The sequence below is a fragment of the Pseudophryne corroboree genome, chromosome 4 (genome assembly GCF_028390025.1).
Source record: "Pseudophryne corroboree isolate aPseCor3 chromosome 4, aPseCor3.hap2, whole genome shotgun sequence".
NCBI classification, from domain to species: domain Eukaryota; kingdom Metazoa; phylum Chordata; class Amphibia; order Anura; family Myobatrachidae; genus Pseudophryne; species Pseudophryne corroboree.
In genome coordinates, this window is record NC_086447.1 from 701,924,136 (window position 1) to 701,949,004 (window position 24,869).

Genomic DNA, 24,869 nt, shown 5'->3' on the forward strand with positions numbered 1-24,869 from the left:
CTACAATGCTGTCTATATTTGACATTGTAGCCATTTTACAGATTTATTCCCTTTCGTTATATGTATTCTATCACTGAGAATTACAAACTTTTAGTATTTGGGAACAATATTTCCTATATTTTGCACGTGGTATCCTCCCTTATCTGTTCGCTAGCCTGATAAGTTAAACTCTAACACCCGTGTTTTTTAATTTCTTACTTTAGGCCTTTTTTAGAAAATAAAATTCTCTAGTCATTTGCAACTTATTCCACTGTGATCTTGTATTTTGCCCAGCGGGCTTATAGCCCTTGCGCTGCCCCTAAATATTGTATTTAGTCAAAATTGATACTGAATAATTCCAAGTCCCTTCCGTGGTCGCCAATGTTGATTTATGGAATCTTATATAACATATATTTATTATATCATATATTGATATAATGGTTTATGTATTTTATATCTGCAAATATATTATAATAGGCTTACAAATAGGTGGGCTCATAACAAAAGGGGTGATGTTTAGTACTGGTCCAATCACACAATATGTAATGCGTGGACGTTCCTATTTTCATACCTGTGATTGGCTCAGATTAAAGGAGCTATATCTCTACTGTCCAGGAAATATTTCCAGGCAAAGCCTAAATATACTTTACAGAGATATATAATCCTGGCTCATTGAACATATAAGTACTATACTTTGACTACAAGTCAATTGTCCCAACTTGCAGAGCCTTATATAATATATGCAGATTTCATGTATAACTTTAGTGATTCCGAAAATGAGTTCAAGACTTGGAATACCAGCTCTATTTTGTCTAGTACATTTATTATAGGTGATACAAATTACAAGATAAGATAACACAATGATAATAAATCTTATAATTTATCTGTACTTCCTTAACCATGGTACATACATAAAACACAAACAGTTATACAAACTTAAACAATTAATACACATACTATACACTTGCAAGAATATGTGAGGGCATAATTCATAGCTACCGTCTTAGGATCCTGACTCCCTCTGGACTTTGTTCCTTCCTCCTCTCCTTCTAACTCTCTATCTATCAGACTGCCCCTTATATCCTATATTCTACCAATTCAAAACTAGTATATGCCCACAGTTTCCAATGGAGTACATAATTATAGGTTTTGACAGATTCCAAAGTGTAATAAAACGTTCTCTGCTAACTCCGTCCCACGGTGGTGAGCATGTAGAGAATTTTGGGATCATAAAGTTTGGTATTCCTTTATCCATCAGAGATCTACCTTTGTATGGATGTGTAAACGATCTATTTCGCCTAGGCCCTAGGGTGTTAGCATAAATGATTGTGACCTGTTTATAGTGCGTTTGATCCTATATTATCATTGCCTCTGGCCAGCAGTATAACTGGACAATAGGCCAGCTGGTTGATGTACTCTCTAAAGGTATGAAGATCTTTGATTGTGAATTCCAATGTACCCTGTTCATACCAGTAACTGTTTGCATATTATGAGACCTGAGCTAGGTGACCTATTGACTTTATCCACCAAGTTATGATTATTTATTTGCTGTGTGTGAATCAAGTATACAGTATACATATATCTACATATCATGTAAACTTTGATTTAATTGTACTTGGTATAGCGCAGATCAGACGTTAATCCTTTGATTAATACAGATATGAATAATGGCATGGAAGGGATGAATTTGTGTAATGCTCAATGTATTGTGTATTCTGGCTATATGGCTTACACAGAGAAAACCTGTCTCTTACATAATGACCCATAATCTTGCAGTAAAACACACAGAAATACATGCTACTAAATTCTCAAAACATAAGACTAATACATTCAAACCTATTTAAGTTATACCTTACAATAATATATATATACACACACTCTTAACTGGTTAAAATCACATTGGGTAATAAATCATATTATTTAATTTACATAATTTGTTCTAACTTTGGTACCTACTAAATTATATTGTTATGTAATGGTCTATATGGCAACAACAGTCAGAACTCTACTTTTGAATAACTGTGTATCTGTATACAGCAGAATTGGGAGGTCCAGCTACCAAGAATCAGCTTGAGCATTGACAACTGGATGTGAGAATGGTGTTTTGGTATATTTTAGCTAAATCTGTACCTGAGTGATAAATGACAATTGTGGCATATTTATTAACTTTTTTTTACTACTATAATGTGAAAAAGGGGGATTTCACACTCTTTTAACATTATTTTAGTATCACCTGAATGTATTAAAGGGCAATTAGAGCAATTTTTGTGAGCTCCAATCACCGATCCCATCTGTGGTGATTATGATCTACTGTCAGATGGAGGTCGTGCCATAGGGGGGTGTCATGAGAGGGTGCCAGCAGCGGCAACGCATATGCAGGAAATACCTGGGATATTTTTCATGGAAACTACAACAATATGTCTGTGGAGTGGTGGCGCAGGGACACAGCTTTCTCGCAAGCTCTGTCCCTGCATGCTATGATTGATACATCCATACAATGTAATTAATAATCTCATTGCAGATTGGGTCGATTTTATCACCTCACATGCGCATCCTCAGATGCGGATGGTGATAAACCAACCAATAAGAGATTTAGGGGTCTATTTACTAAGTCTTTGGCTGGTACTTTATCTCCATCCACTTTATCTCCATCAATCAGCTCCTAACTGCTATGCCACAGGCTGGGTTTGAAAAATGACAGTTAGGAGCTGGTTGGCTGGTGCTTTATCTCCGTCCACTTCATCTCCACCCAAGGCTTAGTAAATAGACCCCTTTGAGATGAATTATTCAGTGAACTTTACAGTAGCATCTCTGGCGGACACAAAATAATTAACTATAACTATAAATGTACAAAAATGCGCCAATATTATGTATAACATGTACAGTAGATAGATAAATTAGGGGCTGATGCACAGTCAGTACAGTTGTCAAAGTATATTGTGCATAAATTCACTCTATGCACATGATACAATTTCAAAACTTTCCACAACAGAGAATTTAATGGGTTGTCTTTTATATGTTAAAAATACATTGCTAATGAAGAAATAGGGGTGTATTCAATAAGTGTCGGATCCCTTCTGACATGCATTTGTCGGAATGGATTTGACAAGGGCTATTCAGTGGACGGCCAAATCCGACTGTCGGATTTGAGCCAAATCCGACTATCGGATTTGACCGTACCCGGGGTCCTGTCCTGCCGCTGCTGTCAGCGGCTGCCGGGTGCGCTGACAGCAGCGGCAGTGGAAGCAAGATGGCAGCGGCCAGCAGGGGCTACTTGACAGCGGCAGCCAGCGGGGGGAGCTGGATGGTGGTGGGCGTCGGGGGGAGCTGGACGACAGCGGGCAGTGTTGGACGGTGGTGGGCAGTGGGGTGAGCTGCCAGCGATGGCCGGTGGAGGCGATGTCTGCGGGGCGGGGGGAGGCACTGCAGTGAGAGAGGTGCCTGGCCGGGGGACGGCTGTCAAGGTACCTCTCATCCCTGATCCCCATAGCCCGCAGCACCGTTCCCCGTCTACTCACTTCAATCTGACTTGTTTTCAAGTCGGATTGAGTTTGTCGGAAAGGGGGCCAAAACTTGTCGGATTTGGCCCCATTTCCGACAGAAGCACGTGGATCGGCAGCTATTCCATCGATCCATGTGTTTTCCAATAAGTTGTGAATTCCCGACTTGATGGAAAAAAACCTGCACATTTTGAATGGGTCGGAACCCCTTCCGACCAAAATTTGTCGGAAGCTGCCATCTTTCCGACAAGACGGTAGCTTCCGACAGCTATTTAATACACCCCATAGTCACAAAACAAACTCACTAAAATAACAAAATCTTACAGGCGGCCGGTTCATCAGTCGTGTGTTCTAGATTTAACATGCAGTGAAGGGGGTTTCCCACCACATTTGAAATCTTCAGTGTAATATTTTCTTAGAGACAGGTACTCTTTAGCTATTTTATAGTGTGGGACCAAGAATAGAAGAAACAATATATATCATAGTGTACTGTGTTATAAATGGGGAATTATTCCAGTCGATACTAGGTAATTACACTCACCTTCTGTAAGTAATAAATACACTTTAGACAAACTCGTTCCATTATTCGACTATAGCTGTAAATACAATTTGTTCAGGAGAAGTTGAGAGGAATGCCTGGTACATTTTCTACGTTCTCCCATTTGCAGATGATTGATATTCATTCCTAAGTAGAAAAATATTACATTATGGTGCAACCTATAGATTGCAAGCTTGTGAGAAGGGCTTCCTACCTCTATGTCTGCCTTTTATTAACCAGTTTTGTTCTATTACTGTTATTCTAAGAAAGGTTGTAAAATGATGACATTAAGTAGTCATAATATTAAATAAATAAATTAATCCTATTTAATAATATATTTATTTATAATTTCCACTAGAATAAAAATATTTACAAATATAAAGAGGTGAAATAAGTCATGGAAATAAACCACAGATTTGCTAAGTGGTAGGTTTCAAACCAGCCGCCAAACCGACACAATCCCTCTGCAATTATGCAAAATGTAGAAAATCACACGTATTTCTACTCAGGCGCTATGTAGGGCTGTGTTTCCACAGCAGCTGTGTAAAGAGTGGGGTAACCGGTCCCTACAATAATAGATTGCCAAAAAATGAAATATGAAACAGCGCTTGCAAGATTCACTTTGAATAACAGATGGTTGGATATTCAATTTCCGCAGATGAAGCTTCGGGTGATATTTCCCGATGCTTCATCGATGTTTTTTCAACCCGAAAACTTGTGTGTTTTCGGTAGAAACAGCTCTGTTTTCGGGTGAAAACTGGTCTGTTAGCGGGATTTTGCTTCGCCTAACGGAGGCAGGTGAAACAAATCCTCGTAAAGCTGCGGCACACGCCGGCTTATCGGGGCTAATTAGATAGCCCCCTCAGCGATACGTTTACACCCGCAGTCGCTGCGGGTAATTGAATATCCCCCATGGAATGAATCAAAAAACTCACACATTTAATAAACAAATAGACATACAAGAAAATTGTAAAGCGATAAAAATAGCAATTTCATGTGCATCACATTAAAATAAAGTTCATATAATCCTCTTCCCTCTATTGCTAGTGCTTGCAGAATATATCAATTCCAGCAAATACAATCATAAAGAGCCTGTTCCTAGTAGAACCTCCAGTCAATGTCCCATAGTACAGCTAGTGGTATAATGCTTTATATCAAAAAAGTAAGCAGTCGTCCAGCTGCATAATAGTTACGACATCCATGTCTGATAGATGGGGTCCTTTTTAGCAGCTATAAATCACACACAAGAATGGATCCCTTGGTGGTGGTGAAAAGCAGAGGCGTCGGAACTGGGGGGGGGGGCAAGGGGGCAGCTCGCCCCCCCCCCAAACATAGAGAGGCGCCGATCATGTCCAGGAGGAGCGGAGGAGTGCTGTGCGGTCAGGTGAAAGACAGCACATTACATCCTTCGCTCCGTGCAGTGATTGTCCGGAGCTACCCACTGAGCAAGGTATGCAAAGCAGGGAGGCGCTCTCCCTGCCCTGCTACCTTGCTGATTGCCCGAGTTGCTGCTGGATGCCGCTGCACCTGTCACACTGTGACAATCAGCGGCGCCGGCAGTATGCTCTTCTGTTCTGTCACAGTGATGTTGATTTCCTCCTGTCTGTGTGTCAAGCCCCCCCTCTCCTCCTTGCTCCTCCCTGCTGCCCATGTCAGCTGGCAGACAGGCAGCAGCGTCGCCTCCTCCAACTCCTCCCCAACCTCTGTCACTGAAGATTCAGCAGTCTTCAGCACCGCCCCCTCTCTCTCCTCCCGTCAGATAGAGGACTCAGGACACAGGAAGTCACATAATGTACATGTGACTATGCACTGTCTGGGGGAGGAGTGAGCTGTAGTGAGAAGAGGAGCAGCCAGCCAGTGTATCAGCCTGCAGCCCTAGTAACCAGCCACAGAGGAGCTGAGACAGGTAACTTCTGCTGCAGATAAACAGAGGGGGGTAATATCCTATCCATGTGTATGCGGGGGGGGGGGGGGGGGTGTCTGGGGAGGGGGTATCCTGTTCGTGTGTCTGGAGTGGGGAGGGGGGGTAGTATCCTGTTCGTGTGTCTGGGGAGGGGGGGGTAGTATCCTATTCGTGTGTCTGGGGAGGGGGGGTAGTATCCTATTCGTGTGTCTGGGGAGGGGGGGGTAGTATCCTATTCGTGTGTCTGGGGAGGGGGGGGGTAGTATCCTATTCGTGTGTCTGGGGAGGGGGGGTAGTATCCTATTTGTGTGTCTGGGGAGGGGGGGTAGTATCCTATTCGTGTGTCTGGGGAGGGGGGGTAGTATCCTATTCGTGTGTCTGGGGAGGGGGGTAGTATCCTATTCATGTGTCTGGGGAGGGGAGGTAGTATCGTGTTTGTGTGTGATGGGGGGGCGTAGTATCATATCCGTGTGTGCCGGGGAGGGGGCGTGGTATCATACCCGTGTGTGCCGGGGAGGGGGCGTGGTATCATATCCATGTGTGCCGGGGAGGGGGCGGGGTATCATATCCGTGTGTGCAGGGGAGAGGGGGTCATATTAATGTGTGCTGGGGGGGGGCAGAAGTGGCATATTAAGTACGGTGTGTGCTGCATCCTGGGTTTTCTGCTTTGAAAACCCAGCGGTGGGAGGAAAGAAAAAGGGAAATGTTCACTTGCTTTGGCGCTCTGCTGTCATCTGTTCCCCGCTGCTGCTTTCTTTGACCGCTGCGCCAGCTCCAGCATGAAGAAAGAAGCCAGTCAGAGAGGGATGCAGGATAGCAGCAGTAGTGTAGTGTGTGGGGAGGGGGATGTAGGGTAGCAGCGATAGTGTAGTGTGTGCGGACAAAGAGGGTGCAGGGTAGTGGCAGTGTCGTGTGTGGGGTTCAGGGTAGCGGCGGTAGTGTGTGTGGGGAGAGGGGGTGCAGGGTAGCGGCGGTAGTGTAATGTAGTGTGTGTGGGAAGAGGGGAGCTGGGTAGCAGCGGTAGTGTAATGTAGTGTGTGCGGGGAGAGGGGAGCCAGGGTAGCAGCGGTAGGGTAATGTAGTTTGGGGAGAGGGAAGCCGGGGTAGCAGCAGTAGTGTAATGTAGTGTGTGTGTGTGTGTGGGGTGAGGGGGTGCAGGGTAGCAGCAGAAGTGTAATGTAGTGTGAGAGGGGAGCCGGGGTAGCAGCGGTAGTGTAATGTAGTGTGTGTGGGGAGAGGGGGTGCATTGTAGCAGAGGTAGTGTGTGCGGGGAGACGGGAGACGGTGTAGCAGCGGTAGTGTAGTGTGTGGGGGAGAGAGGGTGCAAGGTAGCAGCGGTAGTGTAATGTAGGAGGAGAGGGGATCCGGGATAGCAGCGGTAGTGTAATGTAGTGTGTGCGGGGAGAGGGAAGCCGGGGTAGCAGCAGTAGTGTAATGTATTGTGTGTGTGTGTGGGGTGAGGGGTGCAGGGTAGCAGCAGAAGAGTAATGTAGTGTGTGCGGGAAGAGGGGAGCCGGGGTAGCAGAGGTAGTGTAATGTAGTGTGTGGGGAGAGGGGGTGCATTGTAGCAGAGGTAGTGTGTGCGGGGAGAGGGGAGCCGGTGTAGCAGGGGTAGTGTAATGTAGTTTGTGGGGGAGAGAGGGTGCAAGGTAGCAGCGGTAGTGTAATGTAGTGTGTGCGGGGAGAGGGGATCCGGGATAGCAGCGGTAGTGTAATGTAGTGTGTGTGGGCAGAGAGGGTGCAAGGTAGCAGCGGTAGTGTAATGTAGTGTTTTGGGGAGAGAGGGTGCAAGGTAGCAGCGGTAGTGTAATGTAGTGTGTACGGGGAGAGGGGATCCGGGGTAGCAGCGGTAGTGTTATGTAGTGTGTGTGGGCAGAGAGGATAACATAGGACAGAAAAAGATTGTCTCTTTGTTGGCGCACTTGAAAGAAAAAAGGAAGAATATTTACATTTACTATAAGTATGTTACATTAAAATATAACTTTTATTATTACTATCTTAAAAGGTTGCAATTGAGAAACATAAATGTGAAATAATGTGTACAATTCGTGTAAATTCTGTGAATAAATTCAATAGTGCAAACTAGTAAAAACTGATTCACTGTGCCTAAGTTTTCTGCTCAATTAATTATATCATAAATATACAATTGAAGAGTAATAAATATTGCACGATAGCTGTATGTAGGGTTGAGTAGCATATACTGCTCACATAGACGGCAAAAATAGGTATCAAGGACCAAATATCTATAGGTGATGTAAGAATAAATTGATGAGACTAGAGCGTGTTTAATTTCTGTTTCATATGTTGAAAAACACACTGGGATAATCCCACAACCTCATATACTCTCATTATTTCTTGCAAGATCTGCCTGTAATAATGTGGTTGTCTAAGCCAGTTGCTGCTGACAGAGGACCCTATCGCACCATCGTTTGATTATTCATAAACAATGAGACCGCAACTGACTATCCAAGTCTGCTTAGTATTGGTCCCTAAATAATAAATTGTTCCAACTTATATGTATAAGTTGGGTCACATCAATTATGCAGGTTGGTCCTATGAGCACCCTTCACATATCAAGTGGATATTTATGAATGCAGATGCTTTTATTATAGGCGGCTGCCGCTGTTCTCCGCATTCAGACTCCCCGTAAATACTGTAGGGGTTATTATGTCTGAAGTGTGATCAAAGATCACAGTGGCTATATTGCCTGCCACTTGATATGGTTGACTAATATGTCCCATCAATTAGTTGTTAATTACTGTTTAGAACAGTATTTTACACTCAAGCAGTTCACATCTGCCGGCCACTATCCGGGGCATTCCAAAAGGTGAACTCCTCCGGACCAAGAGAAACTGTTCTGATGCAACCAAATACTCTGTGAGAGAACAACAACTGGCAGAAAGGTTAAAGCAAAGGGGGTATAGCAACCGGTTAATAAAAACCGCCAAATGAGATGTGAAAACATACACCAGAGATTCCCTGTTGGTACCAAAAATCAGAACTTCTAAAGAAGAGCCAGTAAGATTAATAAGTACCTTCAACAATAAATGGAGGGAAATCAATTACATCTTACAAAGACACTGGTCAGTTTTCACAGTTGACAAGGACCTTAAAGATATATTACCACAAAAAGTCCAGAGCAGTTGGAGAAGGACTCGTAACTTAAAGGACATCTTAGTGAGGAGCCATTTACCATCTTTGAAAAGACCATTACATTACAAGAAGGGCTCTTTCTGCTGCAGACAATGCAAAGCGTGTCAATTCATGACGACCAGAACTAACTACAATGACGCCTATGGCAGGAAGTGGGACATAGAGAGTTATATCGACTGCACCACATCAGGGGTAGTTTACCAAATAATATGCCCCTGTAACAAGATATACATAGGCAAAACTATAAGACAACTTAAGGTGAGACTGCTCGAGCATGTGGGTACCATAAGAAACGCAAGGCAGGACAAAGCTAAATTTAAATCTCTTACCCCAATTGCTAGCCACTTTTTGAGGTATCATGATGGTCTCGCTAAAGGCCTGCAAGCATTTGGTATGAAACACTTCGAAACAGGGATCCGTGGCGGTGACATTGATGGAGAATTGCTCAGATTTGAGTGCAAAATGATATTCCTGATGGATAGTCTGCACCCAAAGGGTCTAAATGAAGGCACCAGCTATTTACCATTTTTGTGATCTGCCTGGGGTTACAACCTATTCAGTAAGAATTACATAAGATACCCTTCACCCTCCATGAAGAGTCCCGCATTTTATATTATATTATTTTGTGTATCTTCTCAAAATCGAGATGTTTATAATTTCCTCTCTTTCGAGAGGGGTTAACGAAAACTATACAAATATAAAGTGCTTAAGTATTTCTATTTCGTATGCCCTGATAATTCATCTGTGTGTAATCCTAGAGATATTATAAATTTATACAAATATCAAACATCCAAAATTTCATACTTACCATGTCCAATTAATTTTATCTGTGTGCAATTTCGGTAGAGATCATCAATTCTGTTCAAAAGGGTTTTTTCTGACCCTAGATGAATCTATTATCTTCTTTCTTCCTAAAGCGCAGTCACTCTTTATTTTTCAGAGGGTTTTTTCAACAATTTACATCTATATTCGTTGTATTGTGAATATATATTCATCATACTTGGTAGACTTACCTGTGTGTAACCTTGATGGGTACTCGGATTGCCGGTTTTCCTCAATCTTTTTTGGATCCGGGTCTGAATTGATGTCATTATGTCCATAATTAATATATATACTTTTTTTTTAGAAGCAGCCAATCTTTTTTTTTTTCTCCTTGAATCTCTTTCGAATCTAGGACTAAGCCATACTTAGAATGTATATTTATTTATTTTTATTTTTATCTTCAGCAACTTACATTTTTTGAAATAGGATTAGTAACAATTATTCAATTAGTGAATCAAGTATCATAACTGAAATAGGATGGATAGGTTTTCCCATAAGCAGGTTCCCTCAATTCCAAATGGATATTAAAATCATGACTGTATGATTAAAGGAGGTTTTATTTTTCCATATGTTATATATAGCAATAAAGGAGAATAGTCATTTAATATAACACGCAATTTATGTGACGAAGTTAGGTTGTGGTTTATTTTGATCACTATTACACATTTTTTCAACTGTTTTTTCACTTAGTTTCATTCACATTGGTTTTCACACAACCTATCTTTTTATCATTTTATCATTTTTCACATCCGCTCAGAGCACCTAATTAATTCATATCTTATTTTTGTTTATATAGTTTTATATTGCATAGCCTTTGTTGAGGTTTACATTTTACTCAACATAAAAAGGGAATGTTACCCAAGGGAATATTCCCCTATAATTACACCATTAATAATATTATTTATCACTAAATTAATTCACTTGTCACTGTCTCACTTCTTGCCAGTATTATTATTTTCATTTTCTGTTAACAATTTTTCTTTTTATTTAATCACACACTCTTACATATTTTCTTAGTTTGTCAATTTATTTTACACAATATATATGTACAAATATTTATTTATGTTATATATAATCATTATGGTCTGAGTATAATCAATTTATACCACACTATATTCATCTTTTCCTAAGAATATGAAAGACCAACATCACTCAAATCCATATGATATTTATGTGTATATACACATATATATACACACATATCTGGATATTACTAACATATATAATGGAGGGAACGGCATAATGGGTCTCCTCTCATTCATCTTATAGAAAAAGGTAATAAATACATCATTATTACTACTTTATGAAAATACCAATAGAAGTTATCCTTATGTGAGTGGATTTTTATTAATTTCGCTGTGAGTATTGTGCTCACACGAGAATGTGAGCGCTACGTGATTACTGGCCCGGGATTGGTTCAGAATCGTCACGTGATTCGGGACGATTAATCATGCATTCCACCGGGACCGCTATTACATGAATGGTGCGGTTCACAGGAGTCCAGTAGACCATGTGACAGAGATCGAGGTCTGGGATAGGTGGAATGCTCTGTTAAAAGTATTCAGGATTGGTCATTCGGGTTCGCCTTGTCAAAGCAATTGCGAAAAGTGCACGTCGGCGTTTCAGAGCGGTGCTGACAAGCCCGCTCGTACTGATCACAGTGAAAAAATGTGCTCGAATGATTTTATACAACAGAATGTGGATAGATGAGAGATAGAAGAAATAGCATGATTTACTGTTATGTAGGGAGTGTGAAAATGCCAGAATAGCGTAGCTACTGCACAGACGTTGTATATAGTCAGATATGAGGACCAGTAAATTTCAGACGGCAGGTGTGGTTTGGTAATAGCGGACCACAAGCAGTTTTTAGGACTTGTAATTTAACACATTAGTGAGGCATGAACCAATTTGTCCTGCCCATTGTACAATATTAAAGTGATTGAAAATGTACTATAATCAATAATACAAGTCAGAATACTCTTCACAGCTGCTGCGCCTCTCTATCAAGATCTCTGAGACACGTGCCAGACAGGAATATACCCAACACAGCTTTTGCTCAATAATACCATTGTGGTATAGCCGCATTGATACAGATAATATCGTATTCAAATATTCACTGTACACATTGGGTGTGGAATACTTTGATTCTTAACCAACGGCACGTACAGAACAGCAGTATTATTATAGGAATTTGCTAGGTGTGTGCAACTCGCTATATTAAAGATGTATCTATCTAACTAATTAAAACAGCTACACAGGGTACTCCTCTAGCACAAAATCAATAAGTCTTTATTGGAATTTATTCATAGTTGCTGCACACCTAGAGGTTATTACGATTCAGGCCGGCAGCACAGTTGGATGCGGAGTCCGCACTTTGAACCCACACAATAGGGTCCCACTAATTAATATAAGTGCAGTGGCAATTAACAAGCATGCTGTACACATATTAGACGAGGAGATAGGATAACTGTTTATAATTTGAACTTTTATCTATATCTATACGGCTAAAATTATCATAATGAGGATTGTAATGGGGATATATCCCTTTAATATTTAACATTAATAATTGATGGGACATATTAGTCAACCATATCAAGTGGCAGGCAATATAGCCACTGTGATCTTTGATCACACTTAAGACATAATAACCCCTACAGTATTTACGGGGAGTCTGAATGCGGAGAACAGCGGCAGCCGCCTATAATAAAAGCATCTGCATTCATAAATATCCACTTGATATGTGAAGGGTGCTCATAGGACCAACCTGCATAATTGATGTGACCCAACTTATACATAAAAGTTGGAACAATTTATTATTTAGGGACCAATACTAAGCAGACTTGGATACTCAGTTGCGGTCTCATTGTTTATGAATAATCAAACGATGGTGCGATAGGGTCCTCTGTCAGCAGCAACTGGCTTAGACAACCACATTATTACAGGCAGATCTTGCAAGAAATAATGAGAGTATATGAGGTTGTGGGATTATCCCAGTGTGTTTTTCAACATATGAAACAGAAATTAAACACGCTCTAGTCTCATCAATTTATTCTTACATCACCTATAGATATTTGGTCCTTGATACCTATTTTTGCCATCTATGTGAGCAGTATATGCTACTCAACCCTACATACAGCTATCATGCAATATTTATTACTCTTCAATTGTATATTTATGATATAATTAATTGAGCAGAAAACTTAGGCACAGTGAATCAGTTTTTACTAGTTTGCACTATTGAATTTATTCACAGAATTTACACGAATTGTACACATTATTTCACATTTATGTTTCTCAATTGCAACCTTATAAGATAGTAATAATAAAAGTTATATTTTAATGTAACATACTTATAGTAAATGTAAATATTCTTCCTTTTTTCTTTCAAGTGCGCCAACAAAGAGACAATCTTTTTCTGTCCTGTGTTGTTCTGTAACTTTATTGTCTATGGCAGCATCCCCTATGATGAATGGTAACAAAACTTCCTGTAATCATAAAATTTGGGGAATTTTTCATCAAAACGAAAAAATACCAATATTTTTCTAGTGCAGAGGATATCCTTATCCCCCATTTCCCTTATATTTACTGGGCAGAGAGGGTGCAAGGTAGCAGCGATAGTGTAATGTAGTGTGTACAGGGAAAGGGGTTGCAGGGTAGCTACGGTAGTTTAATGTAGTGTGTATGGGGAAAGGGGAGTCGGGGTACCAGCGGAAGTGTAATGTAGTGTGTGTGGGGAGAGGTGTGCAGGGTAGCAGCAGTAGTGTAATGTGTGTGTGTGTGTGTGTGTGTGTGTGTATGTGTGTGTGTGTGTGTGTGTGTGTGTGTGATTGTGGGGAAAGGGGGTGCAGGGTAGTGGTGGTGATGCAATGTAGTGTGTGGGGAGAAGGGGTGCAGAGTAGCAGTGGTAATGTAATGTAGTGTGTGTAGGGAGAGGGGGTTCACTGTAGCATCGGTAGTGTAATGTGTGTGGGGAGAGGGGGTGCATTGTAGCAGCAGTAGTGTAATGTGTGTGTGGGGAAAGTGGGTGCAGGATAGTGGCGGTAGTGTGTGTGGGGAGAGGGGTGCAGGGTAGCAGTGATAGTGTAGCGTGTTGGGAGGGAGGTTCAGGGTAGTGACTGCAGTGTAGTGTGCGTGGAGGGGGTGCAGGGGTAGTACGTACCTGTCCTGTGCCTGGCAGGTCCCTGGAAGATCGCTTTGTGAGAAGAAGAGGAGATCTGCAGGAGAGGCAGTGCTGCAGAAGGTGAGTTATTAAAGACTAATTAAGGTAATTTCTCATTTGGGGGGTTGCCACAGCAGTTCAGCATCCCTGCCCTCGCCCTCCCTGTAACTCTCCCTCAGCACCCCTGCCCTCGCCCTCCCTGTAACTCTCCCTCAGCACCCCTGCCCTCGCCCTTCCTGTAACTCTCCCTCAGCACCCCTGCCCTCGCCCTCCCTGTAATTCTCCCTCAGAACCCCTGCCCTCGCCCTCCCTGTAACTCTCCCTCAGCACCCCTGCCCTCGCCCTCCCTGTAACTCTCCCTCAGCATCCCTGCCCTCGCCCTCCCTGTAACTCTCCCTCAGCACCCCTGCCCTCACCCTCCCTGTAACTCTCCCTCAGCACCCCTGCCCTCGCCCTCCCTGTAACTCTCACGGCCACTACTATCAGTCACCTCGGCGCCAGCACTGCACTGGTCACTGCTAGTGCTTGATATACTCTCTCTGCTACATGGGGCACGTGGTAGAAAACTAGAGTGACATGGGAGAGCTGAAGTGACATCATACAATCAGACATTCTGGTCACTAATTACGGTTATAGCCATACTCATCGTTGCCGCGATGCATATACATGGATATACGCATCGCCACAAGCTGCAGTATACGCCGTGCTGCAACTAGTCGCAGCCGGCGATTGCACCATTGAAGCCTATGGAGTGCACGCCATAGATGCGGGCACACTAGGCACGCCATCCATGTCGTGATGATGAGTGTGGCTACATCTGTACATGAGGAAGCCAAAACAATAGTATGCTTTTCTGGTTGTGGGAATTTAGTGTTGATCTGGCCTTTAGCGATTCAGCAATTTAGGGGCGCCAAATTGAGATTATATCTTGCCCCCCCCCCCAACCTAAAAACGTTCTGATGCCCCTGGTGAGAAGTCACGCTGTCCAGAGTGTCAGAAGATGATTGCAAAGAGCAGTGTACCTTCCAGAAAGAATCCAGAGATTTGGTTAAGGCTCTCAGTAGATCATAGCTAGTCTCTTACTTGGAGAGAAACAGGGAATGGAATCATGTCAGCACATGGACTCAGTCCCTAAGAGATATACTGTATAATCATCATTAAATGATTTTAATTTTAATTTTTTTTGAGTGTGCAAAATGAATTGTGTTACCTGATATTATATATATATATATATATATATATATATATATATATATATATTTCACATAAATGAATGCTTCCAAACATGGGGGGGGTAATTCAGACTTGATCGCTAGGGTGCATTTTTTTCATCCCTGCGATCAGGTAGTCGGGGGTATTGTGTATGCAGGTGTGCGATCACTTGTGCTGGAGAGCTTGTGCTGGAGGGCTTACTCACATGCTGCGATGATTGGGGCCGGAGCTGACTTCAGAAATCCTCCCACAAAACGTCGGGTCCCTCCTGCGTTTTTCTGGACACTCCATAGAAACGGTCAGTTGCCACTCACAAACGCCCTGGTCCTGTCAATCTCCTTGCGATTGCTTGTGCGTGTGGAATTTTCACACCATCCCGTCACTGACTGGCGATCCCCATTGCTGTGGTCCATCGTACCTGCGCATTGCTGTGCATACGCATGCGCAGTGCAGACCTGATCGCAACCTGTGAGGTCAGAATTGGCCCCTTGGGACCCTATTTACCATAATCCACATTTTTGCCCATAATTGTAGAAGGTTTGTACCATTGCAAGGAAGATGGTACAGTCCTAGAAGAGGAGGACCATCCACCAGGTTGGCGAGGGTAGTGTGGGTGTTCACGATGGAGTGCTGGGAATACAGAGTTGAGGATGGAGCGGAGATGGGGAGGTGGGCAGAGACTGAGGTGACCCACAGTCAGTTTTCACCAAAATTTTGCAAGAAACTTATGCTGGGCATGGCAAAGAGCTGGCATCAGATAGGTAGCTTACACCATCACTATGCTTCTGATTTCAGTGTCAGTGCACAACTGCGCATGTGCACCCATCTGCCTTCACATACAATAGTGGGGGTGACTGAGTGCATCCGGAAAATCCCTCTCCAGTAAAACCTGCAATACAGTAGCCCATAGCCCTACTGTGGAGTAACATCATTTTCAAATGGTATTAGCCGCTGGACCAAGCCACAGGAGCTTTGCATCGGGGGACTGCTTTTGTGATCTGAAATGGAGGCACCGCTAAAGATATCAGAGGTATCTGCTGCAGCCTCTCCTGCTTAAATGCTGGGGATACTTAGATTTTCCCACAATTACACTTTAATAAATGGGGCCCAAAATCTTCAATTGATATACAGTACCTTGTAGTACTAAACAAAGCATTAGTCAGTCAGGTTACAAAGATGATGTGCCTACTATAGGCTTACTGGCTAGTTAATAACTGGACAGCAAATCAGGGGCTGTGTCATGGGAAAGTTAGTAGCAAGAAAACCCCACCACCACCAAATTGTTTTTTTAGAGTACCACGGGCAGTCTAGGCCAGGGAGCATGCAGGCAGATGACTCTGCCCAATCTCTCCAGTTGTGTTCTAAAACAATCACAGCAATCACAGCAATTGGGCAACATGTTCTGCCCTTCTGCTGCCCACCGTCACCTGCCAGTAACAGGCACGGCAGGGTCCCGACTTTCTGTTAGGATGCAGCACTGCAATGCTAATTAATGAATGGCTCTGGACATCCACTAATCACAGTGGTGAGATGCTTACACACATTGGTGGATAGCTGGAGCTATCCACCAGTTATAATGCATGAGGCTGAATAGGGCAGGACTGAGAGACACAGCACAGAAGACAGCCCAAGTAAGTATAGTAATCATCTGATTTGCCCAACACACATTGATCTGCTGTTCTGCTGTTCACCAGGGGAGGAAAAGGGGCATGACTTTTTTTTTAATGAAATGGGAATACAAATACAAGTAGAGAGTGCAGTTACCAGGTTTTCTGAGACATCAAAATACATTTATTGACTCACAGTCATACCACAGGGGTAGCAGTTGAAGTTTTGTTCTACTAGGAGACCTTTGTCAGGACAGTCCAATCATATTTTGTGGAAATTAGCAACATGTTCAATCTATGAGTCACTGAAACCGTAAAGGGTAATCATGAAATATATATGCCATCTTTATCAGTATGTGTATATATATATATTTATTTATATATATATATATATATATATATATATATATATAAAATCAGGTGTAGGTGAGGCGGCACTCACAGGGCTTAGATAAACTCAACATAATCAGGCGACTAGCACCAAACATTTCAGTTTTAATGTAAAAACTTCTGTCAGGATTTAAATTAAAACTGAAACGTTGACCTATTGTTTGGTGCTGGTCACCTGATTATATTGGGTTTATCTAAGCTCTGTGAGTGCCAACTCACCTACACCTTCTATTACTTCCATTGACATGGAATTGGAAGGCACCCAGGCCATATCACTTATTGTGATCGAGCAACGGCATTGCTGCTCTCCCTCTCTCTCTCTCTATATGTATATATATATATATATGTATATATATATATATATATACATATTCTATATTTACTCTTTAACTATATTTATTCTGCATGGTTATTCCTTAAAAGTACAAGTTTGTAAACCCCAGCATTTGCCCCTATTATAATAGGTCTATATGTACGATGGGTGTATTCAGGGCTTAAAGTGATCCTGGAGAGATGGTGGAACTCATTTACCCCACCATCTAGCCCCCCTCCCCTCACGTTAACCTGAGCCAGGGCCAGTGCTAGTGTTTTTAGCACCCCCGGAAAACTATAAATTAGTGAACTACTTCTATTACTTTATAAAAGAGACATTGATCTCACAAAGAAGCAGCTTGGTCACTCAATAGTACCCCCAATTCAAATTACACCACACAGTAGCACAATCTTAGTCATATTATATTGCATGTAGTGCCCCTGATTCACATACAACAACATAGTAATGACCCTTACTCAGGTTATGTCACTCATTAGTGCCCTTTATTCATGTTGCACTACACATAATGCCCACAGTAGTGCCACTTTTACACATAATGCCCACAGTAGTGCTGCTTATACACATAATGCCCACAGTATTGCCCCTTATATACATCTCTGCCTCTGTCACTCGAGCAGCTCACCACATGTGTCCCTAAAGCAGCTCCATGCCCTGTATACCTCCAGCAGCTTCTCCACTTCTCTTGTCCCTCCAGCCCCCTCTCATCTTGTCTGCTAGATGCACAGAGCCTGCTTCTCTTCATGGCTCTACATGACAGTATGCCATCACACATGCCGTGCTGGAAAAGAAAGCCACTGGCAGATGAGGAGGGGATGAATGCTGTCTAACAGACAGAGCACGTGTGAGTACCAGGAGGGGTGGGCTGTAGATGGAGGAGGACCATGAGGAAGGGGGAGGTGGCTGCAGATCATCAGTAACACTAGCGCCACCTGCATCATCTATTGGCGTAGATGACAGAGCAGGCTTTTCTGTTGGAATTACTGTGCAATGGAGGAGGTGGAACTAGTTCCCCCTACAATTACAGGTTGTGGAACTCCGTTCCACCTCGTTCCCCCCCACTTTAACCCCTGGGTATATTCTTATTAAAGGATGTGCATATACAGTTTATTATAAGATATGCACATATATTATAGGGTGTGCATGTACTGTATATTATAAGATGTATATTGTAGGATGTGCACATAAAGCACCAGAGTTGTACATCAAAATGACACTGCTATGCCAACAATAAATATTACAGTATATCAATCTAGAATATTGAATTACATTTAAAACTTCCTTTGTATGAAAGTACACATTATCTTACATTTTATATTTATTTATTTGCACATAACATGTGACAGTTATTAATACTGTATCAAAATCATTTTGAAACAAAATTTTAAACATTTTGAACACTTTATTGTGCAGTGTACTTACAGTAGGGTAGATTAAGCATTGCCACCTATATTTAATACTAGTTACCAGCGTGTCAAAATGAGTGAACAACATAACTGTAATGCTAGCACCGGAGGCTGTGCAACACTAGAATTGGTCTGTTGGGAACCTTCTAGTGGCTGTCGCTGCACCAAACTCTTGAATTCCGCCCAACAGAGGCGAGGAGCAGCGTTAGCTATTTATTATATAGGATACATTCCACCTTTCTACAGCGGGTGTGGATCGTTGGGTCGACAGTAACTAGGTCAGCAGTCATAACATAGACCACTATTGATCTACAGTGAATAGGTTGACACATAAAATAGGTCGACATGGTAATTAGGTCGACCTGGATAAGGTCATCATGGAAAAAGCTCGACATGAGTTTATTAAAAAAAATTGATATCGTTATCTTCGTAAAGTGACCGGGAACCCCAATTAGTGCACTGTGTCCCCTCGCATGGCTCGCTTCACTCGCCATGCTTCAGGCAAGGTGCCTCACTACCGCTGCACTTGGCACAAATGACTATTCCCAATCATAGTCCACATGGATCGTACAGTATGAAAATGTAAAAAAAAAATATTGAAAAATGTGAAAAACTCATGTCGACCTTTTCACGTGTTGACATTTGCCACGTTGACCTAGTGACCATGTCGACCTAATGCATGTCGACAATAGTGGTCGACCTAATGATTGTCGACCTAAAGACCGGATACCTCTACAGCACCTGTGTGCTGCTCCCTTCTCTTCTACTCTGCCAGCATGAAAAGGTGGGAACCCTGGCAGAAGACCACCCGGAGGAGGACTGCACACAGACAGTCACAGGTTAAAATCTAGCCACTGTAATAATATAATACTGTAATGTATGGTGCAGGATTTCTGTAATGGAAAATAAATAATCATTGCCTAAATGGCTGTGTGCATATGTCATTAATATTTAAATGAAGAAATAAATAAGTTATTGTATACCATAAAAAATAACATTATCCACTTTTAGAATTTCAAATATTACATAGTCATGAATTTTTAAAACCTTTCGAATCAGAAAATATTGAAAGTACAAGCACAGAGTGGTGTCAGCAAAAGCTGTTTGTATGTTGTGCACCCTATTGCAAGTTCCCTTGCTCTGGCTAGAGCCTACGTCTGGTGTTAGAGGAGAGTGAGACATCACTGGCCTTTTCGTGAGAGAAATAAACTCTTATGCTGCCACTGCTCATGGTAGTAATGAGATAATTAACCTTTTCTCTCTTGCTGATACTGGAAGGGTAATTACCCTTTTTACTGCTGAAGATGAATATTCGACAGTTCATCTTTTCACTTCTTTGCTACCTATGCAATAACAGTGTGCTGACTTGTTCTTTCATTACATGTCCTGGTAGCATAGTAGCGTCATTTACAAAACAAAAAAAAATCTGCAGAATGGGTGCTATTTTTTAGAAGGTCTACACTTCTGAATATTAACATTGCATATACAGCTACTGTATCTGACAATATTTCATGGCAGGCTTAGGACAGAATGCTGTCTACTCATTATTATTGCTTAAATGACAGTGGTTGCAAGGGACTTTTTTAGCAGTGCAATAGAAATTATGGAACGGAAACAGATTTTCAGGCCTGGTATTTATGACCATGTGCTGGGACCACACATATGCAGTGAAGACAGATCTTGGCGTATAACTAAACTGGAGGCTTCAATTCACCTCTAGCCTCCTGGACCAGGGCCGAAAGCAGGATTCTCGGCACCCGGGGACAAGGCAGTAATTTGGCACCCCCAAACCCCCCCCCCCCCCCCCCCGAAAAAATAAATAAATATATATATATATATATATATATATATATATATATATATATATAAATTAAAAATAAAAACCATTAATTAAAATGTTTTAATTTTTAAAATTTTTTAAAGAAATAATAATTAAACGTTAATTGAAAAAATGTAAAAAAAAACCATTAAAACTACGCCATGCTGTAGTGCAACCTTATTCTCATCACACAGCACAGTAGTACCCCTCATTAACATTATGCATCCCCACAGGGGAGAGATGGAGAAAGAGATGGGAGAGCAGAGAGAGACAGAGACGTGAGGGAGAGAGATGGAGGAGAGGGAGAGAGAGGGGTGAGAGAGAGATAAAGATTGGAGAGAAGAGACTGAGAGAGATAGGAGAGGGGGTTGAGGGAGAGATGGGGAGAGGGAGAGGGGTGAGGGAGAGAGGGGTGAGGGAGAGAGGGGCGAGGGAGAGATGGGAGTCACTGCTGTCACTATCAAAATGTTTCACATATATTCTTTAGACAGTTTCCAACTTTACCTATCACAGCTGTGTCTCTCCTCCTAATGTGCACTTCAAGCCTGTAGTGCTGTAAATGCATCTTGTGTAGATGTGTTCTTGGATTCCAATGGAGGCAGTCAGTAATGACACAGCGCATATTTCTTTTATCATCAGCTGCCTACTGGCCATCTGCTCCTCCGCCCGCCGATACATCCTAAAAATCCAGCATTGTCACGGAGGGGAGGTGGTAGCTATTGCATCCAGCAGGGCATATTTCTGTTATCATCAGCTGCCTACTGGACTATACCAGGTTACCAGCATTCACATACTGACACGCTGACCGCGGCCCGCTCACACAACAGTGCTTCGCTGCACTTACGATCGGCAGCACCAACACTTTACACTATCCGGCTACCTGCAATTGCATATTGTTACACTGACAACGGTCAGCACATTTAACAGTGCTCCACTGAACTTACAATCGGCGGCACTAACATCCACACGGGATGTTAGTGCCGCCGATTGTAAGACAATGCTAGACCTCATGTGGCTGGAGTGTGTCAGCAGTTCCTGCAAGACGAAGGCATTGATGCTATGGACTGGCCCGCCCGTTCCCCAGACCTGAATCCAATTGAGCACATCTGGGACATCATGTCTCGCTCCATCCACCAACGCCACGTTGCACCACAGACTGTCCAGGAGTTGGCGGATGCTTTAGTCCAGGTCTGGGAGGAGATCCCTCAGGAGACCATCCGCCACCTCATCAGGAGCATGCCCAGGCATTGTAGGGAGGTCATACAGGCACGTGGAGGCCACACACACTACTGAGCCTCATTTTGACTTGTTTTAAGGACATTACATCAAAGTTGGATCAGCCTGTAGTGTGTTTTTCTACTTTAATTTTGAGTGTGACTCCAAATCCAGACCTCCATGGGTTAATAAATTTGATTTCCATTGATAATTATTGTGTGATTTTGTTGTCAGCACATTCAACTATGTAAAGAACAAAGTATTTAATAAGAATATTTCATTCATTCAGATCTAGGATGTGTTATTTTAGTGTTCCCTTTATTTTTTTGAGCAGTGTATATATATATATACATACATACATACAGTACATCCGGAAAGTATTCACAGCACTTAACTTTTTCCACATTTTGTTATGTTATAGCCTTATTCCAAAGTGGAATAAATAAATTTTGTCCCTCAAAATTTTACACACAATACTCCATAATGACAGCGTGAACAAAGTTTTTTTTTAGATTTTTTGCAAATTTATTAAAAATAAAAAACTAAGAAATCACATGTAGATAAGTATTAACATCATTTGCCATGAAGCTCAAAATTGAGCTCAGGTGCATCCTGTTTCCAATGATCAATCAGGCACCGCTTATCACCAATACCAATGGCCAATACCATCCCTACAGTGAAGCATGGTGGTGGGCAGCATCATGCTATGTGGATGTTTTTCAGCGGCAAGAGCTGGGAGACTAGTCAGGATAGAGGGAAAGATGAATTCAGCAATGTACAGAGACATCCTGGATGAAAACCTGCTCCAGAGCGCTCTTCACCTCAGACTGGGGTGACGGTTTATCTTTCAGCAGGACACCGACCCAAAGCACACAGCAAAGATATCAAAGGAATGGCTTCAGGACAACTCTGTGAATTTCCTTGAGTGTCCCAGCCAGAGCCTAGACTTGAATCCGATTGAACATCCCTGGAGAGATCTGAAAATGGCTGTGCACCAATGCTTCCCATCCAACCTGATTGTGCTTGAGAGGTGCTGCATAGAGGAAAGGGCGAAACTGCCCAAAGATAGGTGTGTCAAACTTGTGGCATCATATTCAAAAAGATTTGAGGCTATAATTGCTGCCAAAGGTGCATCAACACATTATTGAGCAAAGGCTGTGAATACTTATGTACATATGATTTCTTTTTATTTATTTTTATTTTTAATAAATTTGCAAAAATCTAAAAAAAAATACGTTTTTCATGGGTTATTGTGTGTAGAATTTTGAGGGAAAAAATAAATTTATTCCATTTTGGAATAAGGCTGAAACATAACAAAATGTGGAAAAAGTAAAGCGCTGTGAATACTTTCCGGATGCACTGTATATATAGAGATGTGCGACGGTTACATTTCGTGTTTTGTGTTTTCGTTTTGGATCTGGATCCTCGCTCGTGTTTTGGATCTGGATTTGTTTTGCAAAAACCACCCTTTCGGGTTTTGGTTTTGGATCTGGATGATTTTTTAAGAAAACATAAAAACAGCTACAATCTCAGAATTTGGGGGTAATTTTGATCCTACGGTATTATTAACCTCAAAAACATTCATATCCACTCATTTCCAGTCTATTCTAAACACCTCACAACTCACAATGTTGGTGGTCATTCCGAGTTGATCGCTCACTAGCAGTTTTTAGCAGCCATGCAAACGCTAGGCCGCCGCCCACTGCGAGTGTATTTTAGATTAGCAGAAGTGTGAACGAATATATCGCAGAGCGGCTACAAAGTTTTTTTGTGCAGTTTCAGAGTAGCTCAAAACCTACTCAGCGCTTGCGATCACTTCAGACTGTTCAGTTCCTGTTTTGACATCACAAACCCGCCCTGCGTTTGCCCAGCCACGCCTGCATTTTTCCTGGCATGCCTGCATCTTTTCGAACACTCCCTGAAAACGGTCAGTTGACACCCAGAAACGCCCACTTCATGTCAATCACTCTGCGGCCACCAGTGCGACTGAAATGCTTCGCTAGACCCTGTACAAAACGACATCGTTCATTGTGCCCATACGACGCGCGTGCGCATAGCGCCGCATATGCATGAGCAGTACTGCCAATTTATAGCCTGATGGTTGCGCTGCGAACAAATGCAGCTAGCGATCAACTCGGAATGACCACCATTGTTTTTAGGCCAAAAGGTTGAACTGAGGTTGCTGGATGACTAAGCTAAACGACCCAAGTGGGCAGCAAAAACACCTGGCCCATCTAGGAGTGGCACTGCAGTGGCAGATAGGATGGCACTTTTAAAAACTAGGACCCCAAGAGCACATAATGCAAAAAAAAAAAAGAGCTGTACCAAGGTCGCTGGGTGACTAAACTAAGCGACACAAGTGGGCGGCACAAACACCTGGCCCATCTAAGAGTGGCACTGCAGTGGCAGACAGAATGGCACTTTTAAAAACTAGGCCCCAAAGAGCACATAATGCAAAGAATAAAAAGAGGTGCACTGAGGTCACTGGGTGACTAAGCTAAGCGACACAAGTGTGCAGCACAAACACCTGGCCAATCTAGGAGTGGCTCTGCTGTGGCAGACAGGATGGCACTTTTAAAAACTAGGCCCCAAAGAGCACATAATGCAAAGTAAAAAAAAGAGGTGCACAGAGATTGCTGGATGACTAAGCTAAGTGACACAAGTGTGCGGCACAAACACCAGGCCCTTCTAGGAGTGGCACTGCAGTGTCAGACATATCACTTTTAAAAACTAGGACCCAAACAGCACACGATGCAAAGAAAAAAATTAGAGGTGCAAGATGGAATTGTCCTTGGGCCCTCCCACCAACCATTTTGTTGTATAAACAGGACATGC

The 24,869-nt window shown here is 42.4% G+C and overlaps 1 long non-coding RNA gene across 1 annotated transcript in view; it reads left to right on the forward strand.

The window, feature by feature from the left end:
* The first annotated feature begins 5,655 nt into the window (after positions 1-5,655).
* LOC134911707 (uncharacterized) overlaps positions 5,656-24,869 on the forward strand; it is a 34,879-nt gene continuing 15,665 nt past the window's right edge. Inside the window, exon 1 of the long non-coding RNA XR_010176783.1 lies at positions 5,656-5,923. This is a non-coding gene — a long non-coding RNA (uncharacterized LOC134911707). The remainder of the gene's footprint in view (positions 5,924-24,869) is intronic.